Below are 11,000 nucleotides of genomic sequence, written 5' to 3'. Positions count from 1 at the left end.
TGTGGTATCCAGTCTTCGAACTGGATTTTATCTTTCTGTTGCAGGATTAAGCAGTTGAGAGGGTCAGGTTACTATCTGTGAAATCTCAACACTATCTGCTTTATTTTTGAAGAGCGGCAGTGCCGCCCTATAAGGCCGGCAGTGCCGCCCTATAAGGCCGGCAGTGCCGCCCTCAATTCTAACAGAGTTTCAAGTTGAATTTTTACAGGCCTATTCACCCCCTCCCTCTAGGCCTCCTAGGCGACATCAAGGTCCTTTCACAAGGCACAAACGAAAGCCAGAAAAGCACTTGATAGATCAAGAAAGTTTGTTAAGACAATGATTTACCTAAGCCGAGTTGTTTACGAGACAAAGAAGACATCAACAAAAAAATAAAGAATCTCCATTCAGTTTTTAAGTATAGTGTTTTATTACAGAAGCTGGAATACAAAGGTCGATTACATCAGGCATCGTCATCAGGAGAAGAAACATCAATGTTAAGATTATCTACAATCTTCCTGGCTAAATCATCGACCTCAGGCTCCAACTTCTCAACAGCATCCAGATACTCTTGGCTCTTGGTTTCATCAGCAACCTTGGACAAAGGAAAGTCTAGAGAAAGAACCCAAACCTGGGCAAGAACGTTCCTGGTACAAAGATGGGCACACCGCTTCATGAACTCCTAGAAATGGGTTGGCACTTGAGGAATGAACTGAGCCCAAGAATGATCATCATCTGCTAGAGTCTGGAGAAGGTCGGCTACTGACCGAAAAGACTTCCACAAAGCTTTCTAGTTCTCAGTGGCCGTTGCCAACTTGCCAGTCAAGTCCTCAACGGTTTTTTGGGCCTGCACAAGATCTCTATCAGCTCCACGCCTACTCAACTTAGCAAGCGTGAGTTCTTCTTCAGCTTGAGTAATTACCTCCTCAGCCTTATTGTGGCTAGTACGAACGAGTGTCTTCATCTCCTCGATACCCTCTGAGAGCTTCTACTTTTCAACTCAGAGAGCTAGACCAAGCAACAAAAGGCAAGTCAGCAGAAAGGCAAATTTGAATACAAAGGGAAGCGAAAAACAACTCGCGATACCATGGCACTCTTTCTTCATGGCCTCCATATTTTTCGAGGCCTCCTGGGCAGCTACATCCCTCTGCTTTTCTACCTCAACTACCCGGGCATGGAGAGCCTTCTCCTCCTTTTGATGCGTTTGACGCTCAGTCTCCAACTCAGCCCGACAGAGGTCAAGCTCTGCCTTCAGGGTACTCACCTCAGAGGACAACTTTTTCTCGGTTTCAGACGAGAAAAAGAAGCCGGTATGATCATGAGAAAAAGACTGAGCAAAAAGAAAGAGAGGAAAACAAGAAATAAGGACAAGAGAAAAATGAACATCCAAAGAAAGAAGTTCAGAAAAACTTACCTGGAGCTTTTCCCTGAAAGAAGTCACGAAGGTCGCCAAGTTTCCCTAGGCGGCAGTCAGCTCTGACATTCGATGAGTGGCATCAAATTGCTGCACCACATCATCAGCCAAAGGCGGACCACCGGAAGCAAGAAGAGGAGAGGGAGAAGCCGACCAAGGCGAAGAAGTCATGACTAGGGCAATCTCCTAGGAGGCCACGGCCAATCCCTCAGATGAACCCACTGCCATGGCCACCGTCACCTTAGGAGTCGGCAAATCAGCAGCTTTGAACTCTGTCTCCCTCACAGCCACCTCGGCGACCGTGCGTTCTGAGTCCTGAGACTCAGTATGCAAGGGCACGCCAGAGGTTTGACAAGAAGTCGACTGGAGGCTTAGGGAAGACAAAGGCCTGAAAGTTGATAAGGAAACTCGTCAATAAGAATAAAAAAAAGGAAAACAGAAGCAGAGAAATAAAACCAGAATTCACTCACTCAGCTATCTTCTTCTTCATAAAGCCAAAAGAAGACCTCATAGGGGGAACCACGGCAGCAAAAACATCGCTACCACCCTACGACAGGAGCGGTGCGGTCGGTACTGGAGCCCTAGAAGAACTTGAACCCGATGTTCGCTTGCTACAAGAGAACAAGACCAAAGTCAAAACAAAAAGAGGAGTTCAACAACAGGAAAACAAGAAAAGAACTCACCGACGAGTAACGAGAGCAGCATCATCATCCTCTTCTTCTTCACTCTCAACCAAGGCCACCATAGCGCTAGCTGAAAAAGGACAAAAGTACTCGGTCAAAGATAAAACAAACAACAAAAGGGCAGAGCGTATTAATATGCTCACCTAAGAGCATGCTAGCTACAACTAGAGTACCTGGACGAGTACTCGACTGACAAGACTTCTTGGCAGCAGATGGAGCAGAAGAAGAACTATTCGCTCGACCCCTCTTTCCAAAAGTACGAGGAGCTCGAGGAACTAGACGAGGAACATACTCTTCATATATGTCAGAAAATGCAGAAGAAACACCAGGAAGCATCATGGTAGTTTGAAACTTACTGGTCAAGGATGCCCCAGCAAGACTACCCCCAGCCTCCACATTTGTAGGGAGATCATCAAGGGGAATTGGATTAGCAAAATTATGTCCCAATTCCTATAAAAGAGTAAAACAACAAGACAAGGAAGATTAAGCAAAAAGTCAATACGACAAAAGACATTCAAAAGTACCCGCATAAGAAAAGAACAACTCACAGCAGGGGGCGGGTTGTTAGCACTGTACTCAAGGGCAGCAAGTGGGATGACGCTTACTCCTTTCAGCATCTTTTGAAGATGCTCGAGCACCTCCTCATCAGTCAGCTCAAGGGCAGGGACCATACGAGAAGGGTCCTCCGCCCTAGAGTACTCGAAACCGTAATGTTCGCGCTCCTTCAAAGGTTGAACTCGGCAGCGAAGAAAGCTAGAAATAATCCCAAAGCCGGTCAAACCTTGTTGTTTCAGAGTGCAAATCCTCTCGAGAAAAGGCTTGATCGTCTGGAGCTCAGCAATCGTCACATGGTTCTTTTCCCATCGGTCATTAACCAAGGGACCAGACCCAGAGTGAACGGAAAGAGGAGGAATCAAGTTGGCGGCATAAAACCAGTCAGCATGCCAATCCCTCACAGAATCAACCAGGTCATAGTCAAAGAACTTGCTCTTAAGACCCTGGCGAAACTAAATCCTGCAACCATGAAGAACATTGGTGTCATCGTGGCGGGGTTGGGGCTTCAGGCAGAAAAAGTAATGAAAGAGGGAAAGAGAAGGAGGAATTCCAAGGAAAGTTTCACAAAGATAAACAAAAATAGAAAGATGAAGGACAATATTGGGAGCGAGATGGTTCAGGCTAATCCCAAAATAGTTGAGAAATCAGTGAAGAAAGGCAGAAGCAGGAAGGCAGAGACCGACATGGATAAAGAAGACAAAAAGAATAATCTCACCGGGACTTAGAGCAGGGACCTGATGCTCGCCTGGAGCTCTCTAATCAGCAAACTCCTTGCTCTAGAGCAGGCCATCACTCACGAGCTCACGAAGTTGATCTTCAGTTGTTGTTGGAGCTGGCCAGATCTTTTGAGCAGCCCTCATCGCCATGAATTCTTGATTTTCAATAACGGAGAGCGATGCTTCCTTGTCGACAAAGCTCGCCTGGGACTTACTCGCCGACATCTTCCTACCCAAGTACTAGCAAAAGCAATGGGGCACTAAGAATAGAGAAGGCTCGGACGACAGCGCTCAGATGACGGCGACAATGGCGACGGTGGAGTTTCGAAGGCTAGGGTTTCAAGGCAAAGGCAGGGTACCAAAGAAAATGAGGAGAAAGGCCTTTAAATAGATTTTACACCGGTAAAAACACGGCCCACCAGGCCCGTTTTAACACGGCATGAGGACACAACGGTCCATTTATCGACGCAGCTAAAATCACGGACGGCTTAAATCCACACAACGGTACAATTCAATGGGCAGATTTCAGACTTATCCATTCAGCACCACAGCGGAGTTATCATATTACCACAAAAAGAACTCATCAACAATAAAGCAAAGAAGGGTTACCTCACAAGGAGCGCAACAACCCGGTCCTTACAGAAAGAACTCGAAAATCTCATCAACAACCGGGACATCAGGAGAATAAAGAATTATAACTCAGAAGACAAGATTCTTTCCATTATAACTGGTTTTAAAAAAATAGAAGATTACACATCTTACAAGACCCAACGAACTTGGTACCATGACAAGCAAAGTAGCAAAGAGGAACCCGGACACGGCTAGGCTCTGGAATGACTACGTGTTCCAAATTGCTACTCGGTAGGACAAACCGCCCTCGGCTACACTATTTTCTTCAAAGGACGGACGCAGTGCATCCAAGGTGGAAATCAGCAGTACGGTGGGACAACATGGAGCAGAGAAGGTCGGCAGGCATCTGTCTACCTAAGTCCGATGCGATGCTAGATATGGTGTTGATCTGCACCGGACAGTCTCAGGGCAGGCGACGAGGATCAACCCAGAACTGCCAGATGAAGGATCGCATCCCACATCACAAGACTCACTCCAACTACCGCCACGTACTTCCAAGTACAATGCTGCTGCGGGATTAGCCTACCTCTAATCCCTATCACAAGACTCCCTTCAGCTACTGCAAGATACACAAGAACTACAAAATACATTTGGGGGCTGCTCTACTTCAGTAACTATCATATTCATGACTATGGAGATTACAGACCACGCAACAAAGTGCTCGATGAATTAAAACAGCACAACAGAAGGGTATTTATAGACCAAAGAAGCGGTGCACATAGACTAGGAGCACCAACGGAATAAGCCTAACAAAGGACAGAATGAAAAGACAGAATTTAATGAAAGAGGACTCAGACATGAATGAACAGTACTCAAGAACGAGCATATTCGAAAGGATATACCAATACTGTACAACTCATGAGCAAACAACATTTACACTCAACCACTACCAAACAACCACATCTGACAACAGCAGACCGCTAGAAAATATGCCAAGATCCAGCACCCGAGTTCTTTTTTAAAAAAAGAACCTGGATATACGCTTGGGGGCTACAACAGGAGAGGATTTTCAGCTCTTTTGAATAGCATAAGATTCAAGACCCTCTAACTTTTTGTTCCAAATAGCAAGAGGCTCGGGGGCTACACTCAGTGAGTGTACTTTTTCCTTCAAAAAAGCGCACGTCACTCAGAAGACTTCTTTAAGACAGACCACTTCAAGGCCACACAACAAAAAGAACACGGACATAGCTATATCCGAGCTCTTTTTGATAAAGAACCCGAGTATACGCTTAGGAGCCCTTCGACGAAGATTTATGGCGATTTCAAGACAAGACCCTCAAGCTCCTTGTGCTAAACAGCAAGAGGCTCGGAGGCTATACCCAAATGGGAGTACTTTTTTCTTTAAAAAGGTACACACCACGCGAAGATCTCATGAAGCGCTACACGGTTTCGCTCAAGAAAGCACTCGGACGATGCTTGTTCCTGCTCGACAAGACTTGAAGGAATAAAACGAGGCTTCCATAACTCAACCATGAAGTGCTCGAGGGCTTGTCGATGCGGGACCTACGGGATACCCCGCAAGGAAAGGAGAAGATCTAGTCTAACTAAGATTCTTCCCCTATAATCTTAGTAGAAGTATTATTCTATAATCCTACTAGGAACTCTTATTGTAAAATAGACTAGGATTCTGACCTCCTGACTATATAAAGGAGGGCAGGGTTCCTAGGGATAGGGACTTGGACAACAACAAACACTTTACAATCAATCCAACGTAAAGGTTAACGCCGACTGGACGTAGGGCTATTACTCGATCAAAGATCGAGGATCCGAACCAGGATAAATCGACTATCTCTTGCGTTTACCGTCGAGTTCTGCATACGCTGAAGCCCGAACAAACTACCCCGGGGACCCCCGTGGCAGGTATCGGTGGTGAAACGTCGACAGTTCCCTGCCTAGAGTTTTAGCTCATGTCAAATCAGATATTTAGACACTAATGTAGAGTATTAAATATAGACTAACTACAAAACTAATTACACAGATTGAGACTAAAATTTACAAGACAAATCTATTAAGTCTAATTAGTCCATAATTTGACAATGTGGTGCTACATTAACATGTGATAATGATAGATTAATTAGGTTTAATAGATTCGTCTCGTAAATTAGTTACGGTATCTGTAATTAGTTTTATGCTTAGTATCAAATACCCAATGTGACATCCATATAACACATGATGTAACACCTCTTAAACTTTAGTCCCTGCATCCAAACACCCCAAATCTGTGCAATTATCCTTTATTTTCTTTTGCTCAACCGTAAGTACATCTTTTAACGAGTCCATTGTTCATCGAGTCAGACACAGAAAATCTACCTTAAGACTGTCTCCAACAAAGAATCCATATGGGCACCCAAACCCAAAATGGGTAGTAAGAGATCTAAAATCAGCCTCCAACAGAGTACCTATATGGGAGACCTATTTTGGGTTGCCTAACACACACAATCCAAATATGGGCATCCTCTCTCCTGAAAACCTATTTGCAGAAATGATTCTCTTTTGGATCTTGTTGTTGAAAAAGATGCCGAATAAGTATTGAACCTTTTGCATGTAGCGCTATCCAAAAGATGAATGAGTCTTGTATTTTATGTGTTGGTGTTGGAGATAGTCTAAAGCATCTACCCTTATGCGCAAAACTTCCCCCGTCGAGTCCTGTAGCATTTACTTCCCCTTTTCCTTCTTTTTTTTTTTGCTCAACCGTAGGTCTTTTACCAAGTCATGTAGTATTTACTCTCCCTTTTTCTTCTTTTTCTTTTGCTCAACGGTACATACATCTTTTACCGAGTCCTGTAGCGTTTACTTTCCCTTTTCCTTCTTTTTTATTGTACCACAACAATTACCCATCGATAATCGTATCGCTGACTACTGTAGCCCCTATTCCTTTTTTTCCTTACTACCAAGTCCTGTACTTTCTTTTGCTCAACCGTACGTACATATTTTACCGAGTCCATTGTTCATCAAAGTCCTGTAGCATTTACTTCCCTTTTTCTTTTCTATTTTTCTCAACCGTACATCTTTTATCAAGTCTGGTAGCATTTACCCTCCTTTTTCCTTTTTTTTCTTTTGCTCAAACCGTACGTCGGTACGTACATCTTTTACCTAGTTCCTTATATAGTCAATGAGAGTTTCCAGAACATGTAAAACAATGCTAAACTTGCTACTATTGTGCACTACAATAATAAGCCGAATGGTTGGGTAAGATGTCTACATCGGCGTTATAAAGCTAATCAATTTTTTTATCTCTACTTAGTGCTCCTAACTCATACTTCCTCTATACTAAAAAAAAATAAAGTCATTTTGAACAGCGACATGGTCTCTAAAGCATAACTTTGACTACTTATTTTTATAAAGATATTTATCAAAAAGTGATATATGTAAATTTTTGTGAAAATATTTTTCAAGATAAATCTATACGTATGGTTTTCACATTTCCAAACTCAACAACTTAAAAGTTATTCATGATTTTATATTCCTAATGTTTGACCCAAGTCTTATCAAAACAACTTTATTTTTTTTTTTAGTACGGAGAGAGTATATACCTTCATAATTCAGTGGTCAGAGCACTATTTCGGACGTCAACGGTGGTCACGGTGGGCAGGGGAGATATCGCCTTGTTCTGGCATTCGGCGTGGCTTGATGGTCAAGCTCCCAATGATATATAGGTCCTAACCTATACACCTTGGCTTGAAGGAAAAATCAAACAGTGAAGGACGACCTAGTCAATCACAACAGGACTAGGGGGCTGCGGAGGATGGAGCCCGTGCATTAGATGGCCGAATTTGTGAAGTTACGGGACCTGGCAATAGCCCAACAACTTAACGACCAAGATGATCAAATTTTATGGAGATGAACAGCAGAAGGGACCTATACTACAAAGTCTGCGTACCTGGCTCAGCTCAGCGGGTCTTACTCAGATATAATTGTCTTGTTCGCTTGGCTGATAGGCCATGGCTAAAAGTATTGTTGACTGATTTGATGTGAGAGAAAAAAACTATTCGTTGGTTAAAAAAGTACGGCTTGTAAGCCAAGCGAACAAGACGAATGGCGAATTCAATTGGAAGGCTCGTGCTGAAGGCAAACTAAAATTCTTTGCGTGGCTGTTGGTGCAGGCAAAAATCTTAACGGCTGATAAACTTCTGCTGAGGCATTGGCCTTGCAACCCAATGGAAGCGGAAACAATGGTCCATATTTGCATTCACTGTCCATTTGAAAAGGAAGTCTGGATACTAGTCAAAAATTGGGTTGGAGATCACATTGTCCTCATTGATGACGCCGTATAGACTTTGAAAATCTGGTGGGAGAAGTCACTGCAGGGGAGATCAACAGCTTCGCAGAAAACCACGACAGCGATCTTGATGTACTTGGCTTGGAATATCTAGAAAGAGCGCAACCGGAGAACTTCCAAGGGGACAACGAGAACACCGGCCCAAGTAGTGGGGCTGATCAAGTAAGAGCTGGTCTCCTCAGTAAAGCTTTGGAAAAATTAGAGTTATCACTATGAGTATCTTCTTTCTTATCTCTATGTTTATGAGTTTGAGTGGTCGTAATAATGTAAGAACCAAATTGTTGTAACTGGTTTTCTTCCACCTTATATGATACAGCAGTGCTCCTGCTAACTTTTCCAAAAATAAATATATACCTTCGTATAATTGGCTAGATTGGTGTCAAGTGATAATAATCAAATCCACCTTTTTTTTTTTGGCACCGCTAGCCAGCTAAATCTCAGGAAAGGTTCGTGGAAAGTAGAGTGATACGCATAATCCCCCAGTGATGTGGCATAATCTTTTTGTGTTGATATTTGTGGCAAACCGCGTTTAGTTTTTCCTTTCTCTAAGCGGATCAACGGCAAATTCGTAAAGAAATTAAAACTGATTAACGGCAGATGACGACGTGTTGAGGTTGAAGTCCAAGTTGGCACACTTGGGCAGTACAGCGATAGGAACCAAGCACAAGAACCAATTGGGTTGGAGATCACATTGTCCTCATTGATGACGCCGTATAGACTTTGAAAATCTGGTGGGAGAAGTCACTGCAGGGGAGATCAGCAACTTAGCAGAAAACCATGGCAGCCCATCTTGATGTACTTTGCTTGGAATATCTAGAAAGAGCGCAACCGGAGAACTTTCAAGGGGACAACGATAACACCGGCCCAAGTAGTGGGGCTGATCAAGTGAGAGCTGGTCTCCTCAGTAAAGCTTTGGGAAAATTAGAGTTATCACTATGAGTATTCTCTTTCTTATCTCTATGTTTATGAGTTTAAGTGGTCTTAATAATGTGAGAACCAAATTGTTGTAACTGGTTTGCTTCCGCCTTATATCATACAGCAGTGCTCCTACTAACTTATCCAAAAATAAATATATACCTTCATATAATTGGCTAGATTGGTGTCAAGTGACAATAATCAAATCCACCTTTTTTAGCACTGCTAGCCTGCTAAATCTCAGGAAAGGTTCATGGAAAGTAGAGTGATACGCATAATCCCCCAGTGATGTGGCATAATCTTTTTGTGTTGATATTTGTGGCAAACCACGTTTAGTTTCTCCTTTCTCTAAGCGGATCAACGGCAAATTCGCAAAGAAATTAAAACTGATTAACGGCAGATGACGACGTGTTAAGGTTCAAGTCCAAGTTGGCACACTTGGGCAGTACGGCGATAGGAACCTAGCACAAGAACCAATTGGGTTGGAGATCACATTGTCCTCATTGATGATGTCATATAGACTTTGAAAATCTGGTGGGAGAAGTCACTACAGGGGAGATCAGTAGCTTAGCAGAAAACCATGGCAGCCCATCTTGATGTACTTGGCTTGGAATATCTAGAAAGAGTGCAACCGGAGAACTTTCAAGGGGACAACGAGAACACCGGCCCAAGTAGTGGGGCTGATCAAGTAAGAGCTGGTCTCCTCAGTAAAGCTTTGGGAAAATTAGAGTTATCACTATGAGTATCTTCTTTCTTATCTCTATGTTTATGAGTTTGAGTGGTCTTAATAATGTAAGAACCAAATTGTTGTAACTGGTTTGCCTCCGCCTTATATGATACAGCAGTGCTCCTACTAACTTTTTCAAAAATAAATATATACCTTCGTATAATTGGCTAGATTGGTGTCAAGTGACAATAATCAAATCCACCATTTTTTTGGCACCGCTAGCCTGCTAAATCTCTGGAAAGGTTCATGGAAAGTAGAGTGATACGCATAATCCCCCAGCGATGTGGCATAATCTTTTTGTGTTGATATTTGTGGCAAACCGCGTTTAGTTTCTCCTTTCTCTAAGCGGATCAACGGCAAATTCGTAAAGAAATTAAAACTGATTAACGGCAGATGACGACGTGTTGAGGTTGAAGTCCAAGTTGGCACACTTGGGCAGTACGACCGATAGGAACCAAGCACAAGAACCAATTGGGTTGGAGATCACATTGTCCTCATTGATGACGCCGTATAGACTTTGAAAATATGGTGGGAGAAGTCACTGCAGGGGAGATCAGCAGCTTAGCAGAAAACCACGACAGCCCATCTTGATGTACTTGGCTTGGAATATCTAGAAAGAGCGCAACCGGAGAACTTTCAAGGGACAACGAGAACACCGGCCCAAGTAGTGGGGCTAATCAAGTAAGAGCTGGTCTCCTCAGTAAAGCTTTGGGAAAATTAGAGTTATCACTATGAGTATCCTCTTTCTTATCTCTATGTTTATGAGTTTGAATTGTCTTAGTAATGTAAGAACCAAATTGTTGTAACTGGTTTGCTTCCGCCTTATATCATACAGCAGTGCTCCTGCTAACTTTTCCAAAAATAAATATATACCTTCGTATAATTGGCTAGATTGGTGTCAAGTGATAATAATCAAATCCACCTTTTTTTTGCACCGCTGGCCTGCTAAATCTCAGGAAAGGTTCATGGAAAGTAGAGTGATACGCATAATCCCTCAAGTGATGTGGCATAATCTTTTTGTGTTGATATTTGTGGCAAACCGTGTTTAGTTTTTCCTTTCTCTAAGTGGATCAACGGCAAATTCGCAAAGAAATTAAAACTG

At 43.0% G+C, this 11,000-nt stretch overlaps 1 long non-coding RNA gene across 1 annotated transcript; it reads right to left on the bottom strand.

Moving 5' to 3' along the window:
* Positions 1 to 513: 513 nt before the first annotated feature.
* LOC136497469 (uncharacterized) lies at positions 514 to 2,094 on the bottom strand. Its single transcript, XR_010769325.1, has 5 exons — positions 1,864 to 2,094; positions 1,394 to 1,781; positions 1,066 to 1,309; positions 902 to 987; positions 514 to 826 (listed from the first exon to the last, which is right to left on the bottom strand). It is a non-coding gene; the product is annotated as an uncharacterized lncRNA (long non-coding RNA).
* Positions 2,095 to 11,000: the final 8,906 nt, after the last annotated feature.

Source organism: Miscanthus floridulus, chromosome 12 (assembly GCF_019320115.1).
Source record: "Miscanthus floridulus cultivar M001 chromosome 12, ASM1932011v1, whole genome shotgun sequence".
Classification (NCBI taxonomy): domain Eukaryota; kingdom Viridiplantae; phylum Streptophyta; class Magnoliopsida; order Poales; family Poaceae; genus Miscanthus; species Miscanthus floridulus.
This window is presented reverse-complemented; position numbering and strand designations above follow the sequence as displayed.